Source organism: Equus caballus, chromosome 9, assembly GCF_041296265.1.
Source record: "Equus caballus isolate H_3958 breed thoroughbred chromosome 9, TB-T2T, whole genome shotgun sequence".
Taxonomy (NCBI): Eukaryota; Metazoa; Chordata; class Mammalia; order Perissodactyla; family Equidae; genus Equus; species Equus caballus.
Window position 1 is genome coordinate 27,673,726 of NC_091692.1, and position 18,556 is coordinate 27,692,281.

Here is an 18,556-nt window from a genome sequence, read left to right on the forward strand (position 1 = left end):
TACTTGCACTAATCTCAGATCTATCTATTACAAAACTCTCTCCATCATTTTCCTTTATTTCAGGAGTCATTCTATCTCATTGCTTATAATCAACTCTCAAAGAACAAATATTTTTATGATTGATAAAACAACGCTACTTCATGTTTAAAACCTCAAGATCTACAAAAAGGACAAAAGTCTTTCAGTTCTACATAAACAAACCATAGTCAGGTTAACCATAAATAGGTAATAAATCACTTTCAATAAACTACAATGTATTCAGATTAGACTCTCACAAAAATAAAAAGAACTTTCAGTGAACAAGAGCTTCCCAGGAAATAATTTATCCCCTGATTTTAGAGGTGAAACTTAGAACAGCAGACGATTTCCAGACTGTTCATTTTATGAAACACTAGTAGTGAAAGCATTAAAAGTAATTCAATTCATTCTTCTCTTGTTGGGGTTTACTTCATCTTTTTTAACTTTATCCCACAGGTTTGGCATAAAAAGGCTTTAATAATTTTTATTATTCGCCACTAGCTCACTTCGTTCTTCTGAAGACTTGAAATAAATACTGCAAAGAGGGGCTCCACTCTTCTGTTTGCTCCGCTGTGAAGACACCTTCCCATTGGTATAAACACAATGGGACATTTTTTAAATGACGATACATCATCACTGACTCATTTGGCTGTTCTTACCCCAGATTCTTTCCTGTGTCTGTCCAGTGATGAATCCATTAGGTAGGATATTAACTCAAATCACAGTCCTAACGCCCTTTTTGGCTTAGACTCTTCTCATCTGTTTATCATTGGTCAAGCCAGGAAGTGCAACTAGATAATGACTTAGCACAAGCTGTGCAGCTAGGGGCCCTCTCCTTGCTGCATCCGGCTCAGCCTCCGAAAGATCTCAAGTGGTCAGTCTAGGAGGGAGCAGTGGCTCTATGGCCCACAGGTTCTTACAGGCTGAGCAAGGAATCCAAACTATCCGTCAGTGGGGTTTATTTAAGTGTAGGTCCCACATTCTTTCTGAATCGACATGAAAAAATATTGATGCAAGACCTCCCCAGCTCCACCCCCATTCCCACAGAAAGCAAGACTGACACACCACCTCTGTCCACACCAAGCCTTAAGCTACCATATCTGGGGACTATTAGTCCAAGGGAATCATCAGAAGTGGTTCCAGTTAACCCACAAGGTGTACCAAAAAAGGATCTTGCATGAGCCCAAGAGCAAGCAGCACAAGGGCTGATGTTGAGATTAAATAGCTCCTTTTATGTTAAAGTCAATGTCGAAACACTTCCGCTTACGCCAACTTCATCAAGACAAGAGAAAATCAGGGTTTTACTTAAAGAGTCACCTGATACCCCTGTGATGAAAGGAAGGAGAAGGAGCCTGATACATTCTCCTTTTTAAAGGCAAAGTTGAAGTCTTATCCATTTTTCTTTTAACTTCTTTTCAGAGGGCGATCATTCAGAAATGGAAACAGCCATGTATAAACCATACAGGAGACTTCAGTCATGGCGTGCCCACGTGCTGAACAAAACCGCTGGCCGCTGAGTTGACACTGCTTCCCAGGGAATAAACCAGTTTCCCTCAGGCATCTGAGACACACTGCTGCAAAGGCCACAGAGGAAAGTGAAGGAGAATGAGCTGAACATAGCTGTGTGACTCACCTGATCCCTACGTTCTTTGTCTATTGTCCTACCCTCTGCCAGCAGGAACCTATTAACTACAATCGTAACAACTTTTCAAAGTACAAGGCTGTAGTCCAAGTTCTGCAGTAGCATTTTAAGGTCAAGAGTTATGAGAATGTAAGATATCTAAGAGTTACTGCTTAATGGGAAGAAACACACAAGCTAAATAAGCATTTAGCAAAAGAAAAATGTGAGATACATACTAAAAAAAGACTTAATCCAACCATGATTCAGTCTTAGCCATGACACACATTATTTCCTTTGCTTTGCCAGAAGAGGAAAATCATTCTTTCCCAACAAACAGTGACAATTATAATAGATATAAACTGAGTTGCCAGCTTAAATTAATGTGGATAAATTCAACTGGCTTAATCCTGATAAGGCTTTAAATTCTTGATTTAATGTTTAAATTTTCAGTTCAATGAATTTTTTTTCTCTTCGTCTTTTCAAGCTGTGATCATAGTCAAAATTACACCAAATGGTCAGAATTGGGGGCTGTTTCTTGCTTCGGCTACACTCACTGGTTTTTAGTGTCTAGGCTTTTGCCTCGCCCAAGTCAGAGCAGTTGCGCATTAGATTCCTGTAGCGGGAGAGCTGGGCTTGAGGGCCAGACTTCCTGGGTTCAAGTTCAGGCTCCACCTCACAGAGCGACGTGCCATTACGTGCCATAGGGCAAGTCAATTAATCTTTTTTATCTGCAGAAAGGGGATGATAACTGTACCAATTTCATAAGGTTGTGAGGATTAAATGAAACACTTAGCAAGTGTTTAGAATAATGAATGATGACATAGGGCGTCGTGCTCAGTAAGTGTTCCCGGCATCATATTTTATTATTAATTTCCCAGGAGTAATAGTATGCCTGTGTGTACACTTAAGTTAATGTATAAAGTCAACTTGATAAACTAAAGTCAAGGACATTACCTTCCACATATTATAAACATGATTTTTAAAAAGTAACCTTTCGAAGTTAAATAAAACACATCAACTTGGGAGTCAAGCTGGCTCAGGTTCCATTTACTTAGCGGCTAAAGAAGCAAATTATTTCTTATCTCTGAATCTTGGTTTCCTTATCAATAACAAGAATATCAACAACACATCTTATAACGAATTGGTCACCTAACGGAAGACACACATTAAATAAATGATTGCTATTTTATATTTTCTGTGAAAGATAATTATTGCCTGACAGAAAAGTAAAACAAGTAATAACTGTGCTAGCATTGTTATAAAATTCTTCCAATTAAGAAAGAAATTTGCTTTCTCTTTTGTGCCAAAACTAATCATTCCCAGCTCCTTTTTCTCCTTGGTCCTCATACATCAGTCTTTCGTTTAAAGAAACCGATTTCAGATTGGATCATCATTAGGTAGTCTTCAGTAAATAAGACTGTCTGGATTTGAGGGCCTAAGAGCCAGAAAGTTCCTTTTGCTCCCTACAGAGATTAAGCAATGCATGGAAAACTTAAGGCATCCTGGTGTGGGTTTCTCCTTTGTCCATCATTCATCCAAACATTCCTTTCCTTTTAGCTACACACTGTGCTTCTAAGCTTTAACAAACATTTCAAAACGTAGTGCTGGCTCAAGTCCAAGTATGCATCTAAGTTCAGACTATCATGGCCTTTGCAAAATCTTTTCAGTAATTTCTATATAGTTGCACAGAATAAGCTCCCTAGAAGACTACAATGGCCAAAAAATGATTATTTTAGCAAAAAGAAAAGCAAATATTAAATATTTGTTAAGCCTCTATTATGTTTCCAGTACATCCATATAAACAATCACAACTAAACTTCAAAAGACTTTCTATTATTAATGGTCATGTAACAGACGGCCAAAGCGGGACGACTGGAAGTTAAGTGGCTTGCCTGAGATTATACCTCCAACAGTGAGAATCCATACCTCCAAAAGCGGAGCCAGGTCATGTGACCAGGTCCTCTGTCAATCATCCCTACGCAATGCTGCCTCTCACAAAGAAGAGAACGACCGAGAAACACTGGCTCAAACAATCAGATATCACTTGATGCTTGGGAGATCCCCTGAGAAGCTATGATCATGTCCACATTCTAGGTTGGGGAGACCACAGACCACACCCCCAAAGCAAACCTGAGAGTTAAAAGCACTGTCATCCCCCTCAGGCAGCAGGGAGGGGTGGCTGCAGAATTCAGCAGAACAGACCGCTCACAGCTTACCCCCAGAATTTAAAACTCAGCTTTCCAGGATTCCCTCCCAAATAACTTTCATTCCACTGTGAATAACACTGCCCTTTCCCATCTGGGAGGATTCTCATGGAGAGGACCTGTGTCTTTCTTAAGTAGAAGATTTAAAAGAGAAAAACTACTTTGAGTATCTTTCTTGATAAAAGACACCATAAAGATTTTTCCCTCCAACAACATTAAGTTTTTTAGAAATTGTGCAATAAATTATACCTCAAAATTCTGCAAAGTTAAATTAATAAAACTGGAAAGAGTTCAGTCTGGGAAACATCAAAACCCATGCACAAAATATCATTGAAAACAGTTGCCTGGAATCTACAGAGACAGAAAGTAGATCAGGGCTGCAGAGGGCAAGGGGGCGGCGGGGGGGGGGGGGGGGGGGGGGGTTGGCGGAAATGGACATGACTGTTCATGGATACAGGGTTTCTTTTTGGTGTGATGAAAATGTTCTCAAATTGATTGTTGTTATGGTTGCACAACTCTGAACGTACTAAAAACTACTGAATTTTATACTTTAAATGGGTGAAATTATATGATATGTGAACTATATCTCCATAAAGCTGTATTGTAAAAAAAAAGATCACATGCAGTATGATTTATTCATATTACATTCTGGAAAAGGCAAAACTGTAATGAGAGAAGTCAGCCCTGGTGGTCTAGTGGTTAAGACTTGGCACTCTCGCCACTGCGGTCCAGGTTCGTTTCCCAGTCAGGGAACCACATCACCCGCCTGTCAGTTGTCATACTGTGTCAGCTGTGTGTTGCTGTGATGCTGAAAGCTATGCCACCAGTATTTCAAACATCAGCAGATCAACCATAAGATAGGTTTCAGCGGAGCTTCCAGACTATGATAGACCAGGAAGGACCTGGCTATCCACTTCCGAAAAAATGGTCAGGAAAGCCCAATGAATAGCAGCAGAGTATTGTCTGATACAGTGCTGGAAGACGACAAGATGGCGCAAAAAGACCCGCAGGGCTCTGCTGTGCTGTGCACAGGGTCACTAGGAGTTGGAATCCTGTTGGCTGCACTAACAACAAACAGTGACAGAGAACAGATGAGCGGCTGCCAGAGGTTAGGGATGGGGCAGCACAAGGCAGTTTTTGCACTGTTCTACATCCTTATTAAGATGGCGGTTAAATGAATCTACTCAAAATCATAGAATTGTATAGCAAAATTTTAAAAGTTGATTTTTAAAAAGTTCCTTAAAATCAAATCTACTGTCCTTTAAATTTTTGTTACTCTATTCAAAAGAAAAAGTTGTGTACTAATCTTAAAAAGTTATTTTGATGCTTAGAGTGCTATATTCCTCGACTAAAGGGATTTTGAAATATTTTGGAGTACATATTAAGCAGCAGGTTTTCCATTGAACTAGGGGAGAAACCAAGATAGAAAAGGTCAATTTCAGAGTGAGACAGAGGGGACAACCAGCAGAACCACTGTCAGAACTCAGGGGTCCTACACAGTCGAGCCTCCGTAAACACCACAGGTGAAGTTAGGGGTCTGCTCAGCATCTGAAAAGCTGGTTCCTGATCTCAAGGTGTTTTTAATTTAATAAGACTTCAAGCATCATGTAAGCTATTGTTAGGGGAGGGAAAAGTACCTTTTAAGATACAATAGAGAAAACTTTACTTGCCTTAATCTGAAGTCTGAATTTTCATTTATATGGCATGATAAGAGTCACGTAAATCAAAACTCTACTGTAGTAACGTTTGCTCCTCCTCTCCTGGTCAGAAGAAAGTCGGCCACGTTTGCCAAGAGGTCAATCAGAGGATCTGTGCGGATGTCGAGCCTGCATGAAGTCAGCTCTCTGGGCACAGGTGCGGGGCTCCACACAGCTAATCAGGCCGCAGGTCCTTCACTGAAGCGAGGGCCACTGAACCCGAGGGGAGGGGGCCTGGGGGTGCCCCTCCACCAAATCAAACAAGAATTTTCTCCTATTTCTTTATCTATAAAACTAGCTTTTAAAAAAAACTGCTTTATTTCTCACACTTAAGGACCACCTACTAATAAAAGAAAATGCTTTCCCTTTGCCTTTTGCCTGAATATTTTAAGAAGAATAAGTTTGCATCTGAGGTATTCGCCAAGCCTCAGTTTCACGCAGCACTGGCAGTGAGGTACGAGCGAATCCAATCAAAACAGGCCAGGGGTACCAGGAACGGGGGAGGGGAAACAGGGATCCCCAGAAAACAAGAAAAGGCTAGGCATGCTAAAGTTGAACCCAAAACAATAGCCCCAAGTGTGTAATGAGTTAGATTTCTCCGAGGACTCTCCGACATAGTGCCTCATTTAGTCCTTGCAACAATTGGATGAGATACAAGACAAGCACGTTACTACTGTTTTATGAACTAGGAAAATGAGGCCTGAAGAGCTTAAGGAACTTCATCTGATGCCCCAAGACCAGTACTCAACAGAGCGTGGGTGAGCACCCAATTCCTGACTCGCGGTTTGTAACTACGATGTTACACTGCTCCTCAGACACCCTGAAGTTCACAATATAACAACACATTTCTCACAAGCTACCATTTTGTTACTAATGCACACCCTGCTTTGTTCAGCAGGGTAAGTAAGCAATCCAGCTGTTTCCCCATCTTTTCTTGTTTTATTCTCAACTGAAGAACGCGCTTCCCCACTTGGAAGTTACTCCACTCTGGTGAGTCTTCTTGGCCCAATACTCCCCTCCCTCCATCCCCAGGGTTCACTCCTTGTTCAGATCTTCTGCAGCATCCAGCGGCTGCCAACAGAGGTAAGCAGGGAAAAGGCAGAGACGCCAAGCATCAGAAACTGTGGCCGGAGGAAAGCTAAACTGGGGCAGCGGCTGCAGGCAGTCAAACCGCGGGCTCCGCGCCTCCTCCTCGCGTGCGGTTATTCCTGGCCTTGACCCGGACCACGATTGTGACTTTTTCATAGGAAGATGGGTACCTCGGTACTCTGCTGCCTGTGTGTGTGCTTCCTATTTCATATGAAATAGAAATTTATACTCCTCATTCTACTCTTTAAAGTAGTTTAACTTCCTGAGTACATACAGAACAATTCTGCAATTGAGAACTAATGGATGTGACTGCAAGTCATACGCATGCATATTTATGATCAGTGAGTATCAAAAAAATGTTTTCCGAATGATGAATAAATGAAGCATTACTTCATGAATTAATAAATTCCACAGGTCAAACTATGGCCCTCTCTCACCCCCAACAAAAATAAATGTCAAAACTACATGAGGCAGAACAAACAGTCAGTAATAAGGGTACTGTGTTCCTTCACATCAGAAAAATGAGTCCTATTTTCCTGAAGAATACCATAACTAAATGCACAGAGCCACTGAGCACTTTGCACAGACCGGCTCTGTGTCCTGTAGCAGAATGTTTGATTACATTTGGGTCACTGGAAACCACCCTATCACACCCACATTTATAAATTTGCATCTATAAATTTACTGAGCTATGCAGAGATGGGTAGAAAAACAAGCTATATATGGCTAGAGCCATCTAATTTTACTGACTAATGGTTGAATAAAAAGGTATTTAAATAAGGCTCTGATCGAACTCACATGTGAGAATCTCAGCACCTCAAGAGCCGGGTATGAACCAGGGCACTTGCTCTCCACTGAACTGCAGGAATTCAACACACACGAGTCTGGTGCCAGCCAAACCCACAGCTTGAAAATCTGTTTATCTGCCAAACCAAATGGCTTTGTACTGGTGTACTGCTTTTCAATTTCCTACACTTTATCATTTAAAAGCCGACATTAGAAACTAAACTAAAACCAGAAGCAGCATGGCAGATGTCTTAGAGGAGAGAGCACTGTCTGGGGTCACACAGGGAGATGTTGAGTGTGAGCACCCTTCTCCTTTTTGATCTGGGGGTGGTTACATGAGGGCTTGCTTTCAGCTAGACTTCTCTGTTCTTTTTCCAACTTTGTTGTGTGTATGTTATACTTAAATTAAAAGAAAAAAACCACTCCCACATTGGGAAAACTTTTTTAAAAACTCCCCTTCGAGCCTATTAGGAAGAACTCCACTAGAGAGATTTTTTCCTGTTATGTAGTTTGGAATCAGTGAGTACATGGCTAGAAAGAGCAGAATTATCCCATCAGAAAGCACCTTTTAGAGCCATCTAGTCCGACCTTTTCTAAAAGGTCCAGTGAGAGAATCGCTTAGCCGGTGCTTACAAACATGGAAGGATTGAGAAGGACCGCTCCACACCCCAGCCGGGTCCCCCACAGGCAGGGTGTATTGTTAGAAAGCTCCTCCTCACTCTCCAGTCCACAATCGTCATAAAATTCTCCACTATCATGCTCTCTCTCTCACGCCACAGCCATTCCAATATCTTGTGAGCCATCGATCCATGTGGCCGTGTATTGAATGACAATTAAAGACCCTGTCCTGCCCCTCAAAAATGTGATCACCAGTCAGCTTGGTGGGCAAATCCCCAGTCAGAATAAAGGCAATTTATCAAACTCAATGAAATATCCTCTGGACCAGCCTCATCAATTTGTATACATTTCTGCTTATCAAGCAATTTTTTAAAAATCATTTTCTAAAATTGTGATAATATACATATAACAAAATTTACAACTCAACCATTTTTAAGTGTTGAGTTCAGCAGCATTAAGTATATTCATATTCTTGTACAATCCTCACCACCATCCATCTCCAGAACTCTTTTCATCTTGTAAAACTGAAACTCTAGACCCATTAAACAATAAATTGCATTTCCCCCTCTCCCGAGCCCCTGACAACCACCATTTTACTCTCTGTCTCTATGAATTTGATCTCTCTACATAACTCATGTAAGTGGAATCATAGAGTATTTGTCATTTTGTGACTGGCTTACTTCTCTTAACATACTGTTCTCAAGGTTCATCCATGTTTTAGCATGTATCAGAATTTCCTTCCTTTTTAGGGTGGCATAATATTCCATTTTATGTATATACCACTTGTTGTTTGTCCATTCATCTGTTGATGGACACTTGAACTGCTTCCACCCCTTAATGCTGCTATGAACATGGGTATCCAAATACTTTTTCGAGACTATGCTTTCAATTCTTTTATATATATACCCAGAAGCAGAATTGCTGGATCATATATTAATTCTATGTTTAATTTTTTGAGGAACACGCATTGTTTTCCACAGCACTTGCACCATTTTACATTCCCACTAGCAGTGCACAAGGGTTCCAATTTCTCTACACTCTGACCAACACTTGCTATTTTCTGGATTTTGCCTTTGTTGTTGTTTGGTGTTTTTGCTGGCAACTATTCCAAGCAACTTCCTTTTGATAATAACAATAACAATGACCACCATTGGCTATGTGTTTCACATGTGGCTAGCTCTGAATCCATTACATCCTGGAATCCTCACAACCAGCCTCTGAGGTTTAAATATGAGGACCATGAGGCTAGCAAAGCCAGTACCTTGTCCCATGGCTAGAAAGGGACAGACCTGAAATATAAGCCCAAATGTGCTTTAACCACCTCACACACTGCCTTCTATCTTACCAGAAATACTGGTTTCTATGCACTGATTCAGATGCCCAAGGATACCCTGAGCAAGAAGGTTGCTGTCAGACCCACAGCCACAGCAAATTAATTTGTCAGCCTTCTGGTCTGGGAACAGCCCAGAATGAACAGAGCACAATAAACCCTTCTAGAACAGGAACCTCATACTTATGAATGTTTATGTTTCCCCCCAAGCACCCACTACAATGCTTAACACACAATACTCTATAAATATACATTTGAAAAATAAATTGTAGTTAGAGAAGCCCAATTGTCAGCATTAATGCCACACAAGTCTGTGTGACTAGAAGAAACACAGGGTGGACAACCACACAGCATGTACATTACAAATTAGTAATCAAGATACCTTACAGTATTTTCCTTCCAGTTTCTTGACTCTCACATAAGGTTTTTCGTTTCTTTATCCTTCTCTCACTTTCCTTCTCTCCCTCCATCCCCCACTCACTCCTTTTCTGCTTATATCTTAGGACCACCTATGAAATAATACTTTGCTTGACTAATTACTGTCCAACCCAAAGTATACCCATTCACGAACCAATCACTGGCAAGAATAGGATCCTTTGACCAGTCAGGGCCACCCTATAGATGGGGATGGGGAAACTTCTGCTGATACTTCAGTGGAGAATATGGATCCTGAAACTCTGGGTTCTGTTAGGAAGAGAGGTGGAAGAACAGTGCTGGGTGGGCAGGCAGTCAGTAATGTCCCTATACATCCTACGCTTTCAGCCACAGTGAACGGCTATTCGATCAATCCGACAGTGGATGGCTTCAAATGTGTGAAAAAAGTGCCAGAGGGCAGAACTAGAACCAACAGGCAGAAACTACGCAGCATGACAGAAAAAGCTTTCTAATAACCAAAGCTGTCCAAAAATGAAATGGGCCACTTTGGACAACAGGAGTCTCCCTGTCACATGCTTTTTTACAATATGACCGCCATCACCTGCATTAGAATCACCTGGGGCAGACACTGACCTCTGAGACCAAATGTTCAAGGGAAACTGACCACCTGCTAAGGACTATGTGTAAGACACACCACCAAAATCCCTTTCTTCTATAAGATTCCATGATTCTAATATTGGATATCAAGGTGGATAGGTGATGTCAGGAGCACAGTGGTTGACACTTGACACCAAAGGGGGTAAGTCATTTGTTAAACTGGATTGTATCCTAATACCTTGGTCAAAGACATAACTACAGCACCATAATAACATTTGAGAGTCATTTACCAAAGCATTCAGAAATCTTTTCTCTACTAGACTCTTGAAAGATTATCCACTTGTAAAAGAATTTATGGAAAATCACAATTAAATCCTCACTTAGTGGTTATCTTAATTTATTTAAAACTTTAAAAATAACTGAAAACCATAAAGTAAAAGATACACAGGCAGTTATGAAATTTCACTTGTTAAAATTTCTTTTTTATATACGTTTGGCATCCATTAAATTTGAAACAATTCAAAAAGTCAGTGTGGTCCAGAGAGACAAAAACCAACTCTTACGGTGCACACTTGATTATATTGATGACCACCAAGTCTATATGAAAAATGCATTTGAAGCCAGGGATTGTGCCCATTACCGTATTTGTCTGTCACTCCCCAGGTGAGGAAGCCTCTCATTACTTAAGGATGCAGTCCATCCCTGTAGCATAGGCCAGGCAACGCCTCACCTTTCTGGAATCCCCAGGCTCTTTCACATCTTTGCATTTCCCCTTTAGGCGTCACCTGGTGAAGTCCTTCTTCCCCGACCAGACCGGGCTCCAGCATCTTGTCCTATGACCCAGAACCCTTTCCTTCTGCTCACAGAGCACTTCATACGTAGTAGGACAACACTGATCACACTCTGTGAAAACCACGTTTATGTCCCCACGCCCCCACTACGAGGGCATCTTTGAATGCAGAGACTATCCTGCTCACCCCTGTAGCCTCTGGCAATTTCTGGTACCTCGTAAGCAGATCGGAAGGTCAACTGACCAAAGACCTGAGCCTCCAGCACATGGCAAACGCTGTGTTACATAGGATGGTTTATGACTGACTCACCTACTAGACTCTGAACTTTCCCGGGGCCGTGACAGTATATAAACTTTTTACTTGATATATGTTTGCTGATGGAAGGAATGAACAGGGTTCCTCTGCTTTATGAGGGAAGCACATAGTAGTAAAAACAGCCCCCTTTTATTATGTGCCTTCTTGTACCAGAAACAATGTCGGGAGATTACATGTTCACTCTGTTCACCACCACAAACCTGAGAAGTGGGTATTACCACCATTTTGTAAACGAACAATGGTGAGAGTAAGTAACTTTCCCAGAGTCACAAGCATTGGAGCCAAGCTAGGAACTCAGATCTGTCAAATTTGGAAGCCCATTTTCTTTCCACCATATTATACCATCTCCCCACAAACTTAAGATTAATAATCCCTCATAGGCACTGAATACAGGAGATACTCAATATACTATATCGGATTATGCAAGGTTGTTACTTGCATAATTGCCAAATTATGCCATTTTGACCAAATACAGTCATTCCTAGTGATGATGGTGCTTTTGATAAACTAATTTATATATCATAAGAACAATGCCAATGCTGAGCCGCTGCTTTACAACGCATTCTCCTTTTAAATCAAATGGAAAATACTGATAACCCCACAGAAACTTAGATCTCAGCTCCAAATTGCTTATTTCTTCAAGAAAACTGGGCAAGATCATCACCATTTGGGGCAGTTATCAAGTACCTACTCGCTGGTGACTATAAGTTTAAGCCTTCTGATGTCATGTTAAATAGCAATAAATGTTACTTTCTGGCTCCAAAGTGATCTCTAGGGAAGTCCCTTTGAGACTCAGTAATCAGCCACCTAATGAAAGCAGTAAATGCGCGCTCAGTGTCTCTTCATTATCTGGCAACATCATAAATATCTTATGAAAGAGTCAAAGCAAGAAGTTGATTGTGATGGAAAAAAACTGGCTTCCCAGTAAAAGGCTCCAATGCTTCCCCTTTGTTTACACAATGAAATCCAACACTTAGTTCCGCACATGTCCAGTTCCGCGAACCTGGGCCCTCCCGCCTATCACCTCCTCGCCGGCGCGCGTTCTTGGCCGCTGAATGATCGCGCACAGTGGGATCTGCTCTTTCTCAGCGCCGACCCTCTCGCGTTCACGCGGCCCTCTGCCCTTCAGGATTTCCACCCATGTCCCCGGGCCCAGCTCCTGACACTGTGCCTGACTCACAGGCGGCCCTCAAGAAACGTTTGCTAAACTCAACACTAATTATAACTAAATATAAGAAGTGGATGCTTCTCTAAGAAAACGTTCTCTCCATTTACAACATTCCCAGCTCATTAGTTCCTCCGGGGGCAGATCTGCTTACAGTTACATCCACACAAGCGTCATAATGGTCACTTCTGCCCCAAAGTTTCCCGATTGCTCCTACCTTCCCTCTACAACCACGCTGACTTCATTTCATTGCTTATTATACTGCTGTTTCAAAAATAATACAACTGACGCTCTTTTTTAAAAAATAAAGATACACAAAAGAAAACATCAGTATTCACCCAGCACCCAGAAATAATGACTATTAAAACTTTAGTACAAAAATTATTGATTTGCATAACTCACAGATCATGTGTCCCATATATGAACATTTTATTTCAAAAATGGTACCATATAGTATTACCTACATATTTGTGTTTAGATCTTTTAAGCATCTTTCATATTAGTAAGTGTAATTTAATACTATTTTTAAAAGTATCTACAAAGCATTCCATTGTATGGATGTATCAATTTCTATTTGCGTAATAAACCTCCCTGTTGGACAGCAATTGTGGAATTGCTGGGCTCGGCTGTGTGTGTTTTATTTTTTTTTTTATTTTTTTTTTTGAGGAAGATTAGCCGTGAGCTAACTACTGCCAATCCTCCTCTTTTTGCTGAGGAAGACTGGCCCTGAGCTAACATCCATGCCCATCTTAGTCTACTTTATACGTGGGATGCCCACCACAGCATGGCTTTTGCCAAGTGGTGCCATGTCCGCAACCTGGATCCAAAGCAGCGAACCCCGGGCCGGCAAGAAGTGGAACGTGCAAATTTAACCGCTGTGCCACTGGGCCGGCCCCTGGGCTCGCCTCTGTGTGTTTTAAACTCTGACAGATCTCACCAAGCTGGCCTCAGAGGACTGCTCCAGATCACACCCCTCAACAAGCGAGGGAGACGGGCTCTTTCACCAAATTCTGTTTCCTTTTTTTTTCCCCCTTCCAAATAGATGTGCATTCAGGCACATGGTAAAATATATTTCTTGATATGGGTTGTGGTCAAAGAAGTTAGAAGGGCACAGCTTTCTCTCAAAAATTTAACAAGAGGCTAATAGCTTAAGTAACTTTAAAAATAGCTTGAACCATTATAGTTAGGATGAAGAAATTATTACATTGCCTGAACATTAAAGATTTCAAAACATCTACTTAGAGTTTCATAATGGTTTCCATGATGGCGAATTTCAAAATGTGCATATTTCTATTGCTGAAAAATCAAACATGACCACCATAGGCTTCACCAGAGAAGGCTCCACATTGACGACCAGATTCATTCTTTTTCTCTCTCCCCCATCCCTCTCTCAAGGGCAAACTGAAAATGAACAGAGCAGAAGGTGGTAGAAAGAATCCTGAGGAAAAAGCAGGGTTGGGTGGTAAGGAAGGTGGGGCTCAGGCAAACGACCGGGCCAGGGCCTTCGAAGCAGGAGGAAGTATCACTTCCTCGCAGGCCTCCTCCCTTGGGCTTCCTCTCTCAGGCCTCCCACTACAGGTCTGCTCTCCGTGACACAGCTTCCCCGTGGAAAGCAGAAGTGGTCCTGCCTCTCCAGACGGTCTCTCTGAGACAACCTTCTCCATTCCCCTCACCCCCGTGGGGGTTAACATTTACAGGAAGGCACCCAGGAGGCCCAGACACCAAGAAGACATCACTGCTGTAGCTGGAGGCAGAATGAGTCCAGACCCATCTCTCCACTCTCACTGTATTCTCTCACCAGCACCTAAAAGTGGGCCCAAAGAAGTCATTACAGCTTCCCCCCAGCGCTGTACCGAGAGAGGAAGGAGAATTGGAGAGGGGTGTTGGCAAAGAGCTTCCAGTCAGCGTGGCTTGGAGTCAATGAAGAGTAGTAGACTGACCTTAGATGCTCCCTGAAAGGTGGGATTGTGGGCAGGCCCAGCAATATTTGACTTTGAACTGTGAACTGTAAAAAGGAAATGACACAGACTAAAAGACCCTCTGAGCTAAACAAATGGGGACTTCTTCCCAGTGTCCTACAACTTAACAAGAATGGAGCCTAGACCATTAAGAAACACCCACTCAGATTCTGTAAATTTACCCCTAGTGGTGTAATTTTATGGAACATCATTTATACATTTTAGCATTATGAAAAATGAACACAGTTGCAATAAGACTAACCAATAATCTATTCCCATAAGTGATTAGCTCTCATCATGTCAATTCATGGTTTGAAGGCTTTGTAAGATGGTGAGGAAAGAGTTGGAGCAGGCAGCCAGACAAGGGAGACTGGAAATACGCTGAGGAAATAAAGCACAGTTAAATAATCAACACTTTGGAAGAGTGCTATACAAATGAAAACTATCACTTGATTCTAAATTTAACCTTCAAGAAATAACTTTGTGGCAAATACGGAGTATGGACAGCTTATTCAGGACTAAGGGAAAGTGAAGTCCAGCATGAGATTGAAGCAGCAGCCCAGGAATGAAGAGCAGAGGCCACTCCAGGCCCGGCAACTTGTCAGCAGGAGGAGCCTTTGTCACACATCATCCCAAGTAATTATTTAAACTTGCTATTCTACATTACAAGAGAGCACTTCCAGCTCACTTAAGCCAAGGCTATCTAGAAGAAAGTCCAAGTCTTTAAACTGGCCTGTTTCAAAAATTCTAACTCTTCAACTGGCAGATATCCATACTACTTGCTATACTTGGACTTCTCCCTCAAATGGGAACTTACTCCAAATAAATTTTAGAAATGATGATAGAGTGAACTCAATATTTCACAATTTAAGTATCAGGAAACTAGGGAGCTGTAAGAAATCTTTCAATATTTCTGACCGAAAAAAAAAACAAAACAACTTCCTCTTCCACGTCCCTCTCTTCACCACCATTCTTAAAAGACAGGAGGCAATGTGATCTATCGGAGGAGTGTGGGCCTATAACAGTGCCTTGGTTATCACAGGTGCTCGGTAAACACACACGTTTTAATCCTATGGACCCTGTCTCCTTACTTTACTTTTTACCTCCATTGATGCTCTCACTGTTACCACAACCACACAAGGAGGCCCCCGGGATTCACAGGGAGGCATTGCTAGCAGAGGCTGGAGGGAATCCCTTTGCAAAGTATTTCTTGAGCAATTCTATATTAACTAGTAAGCACCTGATAGCCCCCACGGCAGTCGCTAGAGCTGTTCTGAATGCAGCCAGTATAGTTGTCACCTTGGCAGTTATCAGAACTCCTCCCTCCCCAGGCAGGAAGCAGTGCTGAAAGGCACCAAAGTTCATCTCCTCAATACACCTAAGTGTCCTGCTTCACAGTGCACCTGCTCATTTGCCCCTTAGGTCACACAATTCCCAGGTGATAGGAGAAAATTACCTTGTGATCCCCTGCTTTAAAAATATTTATTAAACGAAAAACTAATTTCTTTGCTTTTAAGTAACTGAGTACCTACTATAGATCCAAAGGGAGAAAAGTGGGAAAAGCTCTAAAGCTGGAGCCAGAACACACACCTACTCCGCCCAACGATGTCACTTAACCAGGCCTGTGACCTTGGACATGACACCGACCCTCTTTCTCTGTGGCTGCCCCTGCCTACCCTGGGGGGCCATGAGACAATTAAATGAAATCAGAGTTCAGGAAGGCTTCAGAGCCCTGGATAAATGACAGGTGTTAGCACCATCATCACCAGGAAGAACCCTGGAGAGGTCTGAGGCCTTCTCTGCCATCAACGTGTCACTTATCAATGTCCCAACTAATGATTGTGGTGACTTTCAATGTTAATACTATCCACGCCTGAGGACACAGAGGTCATTCAGGTCAGCAGTGTGAGTGAGCTGTAACAGTAACATGTACACATTATATTCTCATTTATACAGGTTTAAAATTAATACAGGTTTGTTTATGGATAATATAGTTTAATTTTGTTAAATTACAACTCCATATATTCACTTGAACCAACTGGCGTCTCAGATGTTTTGGTGACTTATTTTTTAACACAAATATGATAGAACTAAAAGGTTTTGAAAGTCATTGATTCACAAACTGCTGGACCACTTTTCTGCTGAAAGAATGCCATTGGCGGGGAAGTGGAGATCACAAATTCTCCACATACCTTTGCAACACCAATGACTCTAAGATAAAGTGGATCTTTTTTTTTTTTTGAGGAAGATTAGCACTGAGCTAACATCTGCTGCCAATCCTCCTCCTTTTGTTGAGGAAGATTGGCCCTGAGCTCACATCTGTGCCCATCTTCCTCTACTTTATATGTGGGACGCCTGCCACAGCATGGCTTGCCAAGCAGTGCCATGTCCGCACCTGGGATCTGAATCAGCGAACCCTGTGCTGCCCAAGTGGAATGTGTGCACCACTGCGCCACTGGGCTGGCCCCAAAGTGGGTCTTTTTGATTGGGCAAACTACCTTTGCAGGCTACCTCTTACTACTCCAAATGAAGACCTCTCTCCCAGTGGTACAGCAGAGTAACCAGGGCTGAATGGAGATTCCCACTTAGAACACTACAGCAGGGATACACTGACAATCCAAAAGAGATCCCCAAATCCCCATTTTAGAAACCAGGAAGTGGGGGACAGCAGGCTGCAAATGCTTTAGAGGCCAGCCCTATTCTTCCACCTTGCACAGGACCAGGATCAGAGCAGATTTTCATTCCTTCTTCTAAGTAATCTTGACTACGCGACAGGCACGGGGTCTAGCGTTTTGGACCAGACAGAGAAAGCTGTTTTCACGAAGCCTTCATTGTAGTGGTGAATATAGACTATACACGGGCAGACAAATCAAAATATAACTCTGCTTACTGCTATGAAGGAAATGTTGGCTGAATAAACGGCCCAAGTCACTTAGCGTAAATCACAGCTCCGGTAAATGGTGGAAGAGACCCAAACTCAGGTTTTGCTCCTGCCTTCCCTTCTCTGACATGGGCTGCCTTGTACTCTTCACTCAGGAAGTGGTCACCGCACTCTCCATCCAAAAAGGCCCAGTCACCAAAAGCCTCTTGTAATCAAATTAAACTTCCTCAAGCCTCAAGATGTTTACCTTGCACCCCCAAATGAGAACCAGTGACAACGAATCCCACCCTTTTCCACCAGAGCTCACCATGTCAGGAGGGACTTTTTGGTACTTAGTCAGCTCCTGCGCTCCTTCAGTGCTTAAGGAGATGCTTCTGCCCTCCTGAACCCTGCAGGCGGCTGGGGGCAGCCAACAAGTCAAAAATCAGTCAAGCATCCTTGCTGGCTAGTTCTCAGGGTGAGTGAGACTTGTGGGGCCTGCTTTGGGACAGCAAATCCCTGGTGTATTTATTAAGCAGATTTACTAGTAAGGTCAGGTGGCTAAACTGGACATGTAGTCTTAGGTTTATAAGCAACAAATTACAAAGAACCATAAATCTCGATTTATGGACAGAATTATTTGCAATAAACAACAACAACAGCACCATTTATGGAATGCCTAGTATGTGCTTGGGGCTTTAAGTGCAATAAATAGCTCAGGAGGTAGATATATTCTCCTAGAGATGAGGAAACCCAAACAGGGAATTTCAATAATAAGATCAAGTTCACACACGGTTAGGAAATTGCAAGGCCTGAATTCAACTCGAGTTTCTGAGATGGCAAAGAAGTTGGGTGGATTGGGAGTAATTAAGACACATGCACACACACGCGTGGATATACAAAAAAATGAAGACACAATCACAAAACCACGCCGGCTATTAGAAGGAACGTTATAAACGTCCAGCAACCAGCAGTCGCCACGGTCGCCAGGATAACGCAGAAAAGTGGAAACTGACGCTAACACCCTTCCCCCAAGGCGAAGGAAAGGCAACCCCTGATTCTTAAAATAACTCGCGCTTCCTCTCCGCCGGCCGGCGGGGCACCGGACTGCTCCTCCGCAGGCCGAGAGGCG

At 42.4% G+C, this 18,556-nt stretch overlaps 1 protein-coding gene across 2 annotated transcripts in view; it reads right to left on the reverse strand.

Annotated features, from left to right (window-relative positions):
• Window positions 1-18,556, reverse strand: part of LYN (LYN proto-oncogene, Src family tyrosine kinase) — a 113,894-nt gene that overhangs the window by 94,413 nt on the left and 925 nt on the right. The window lies entirely within an intron of this gene.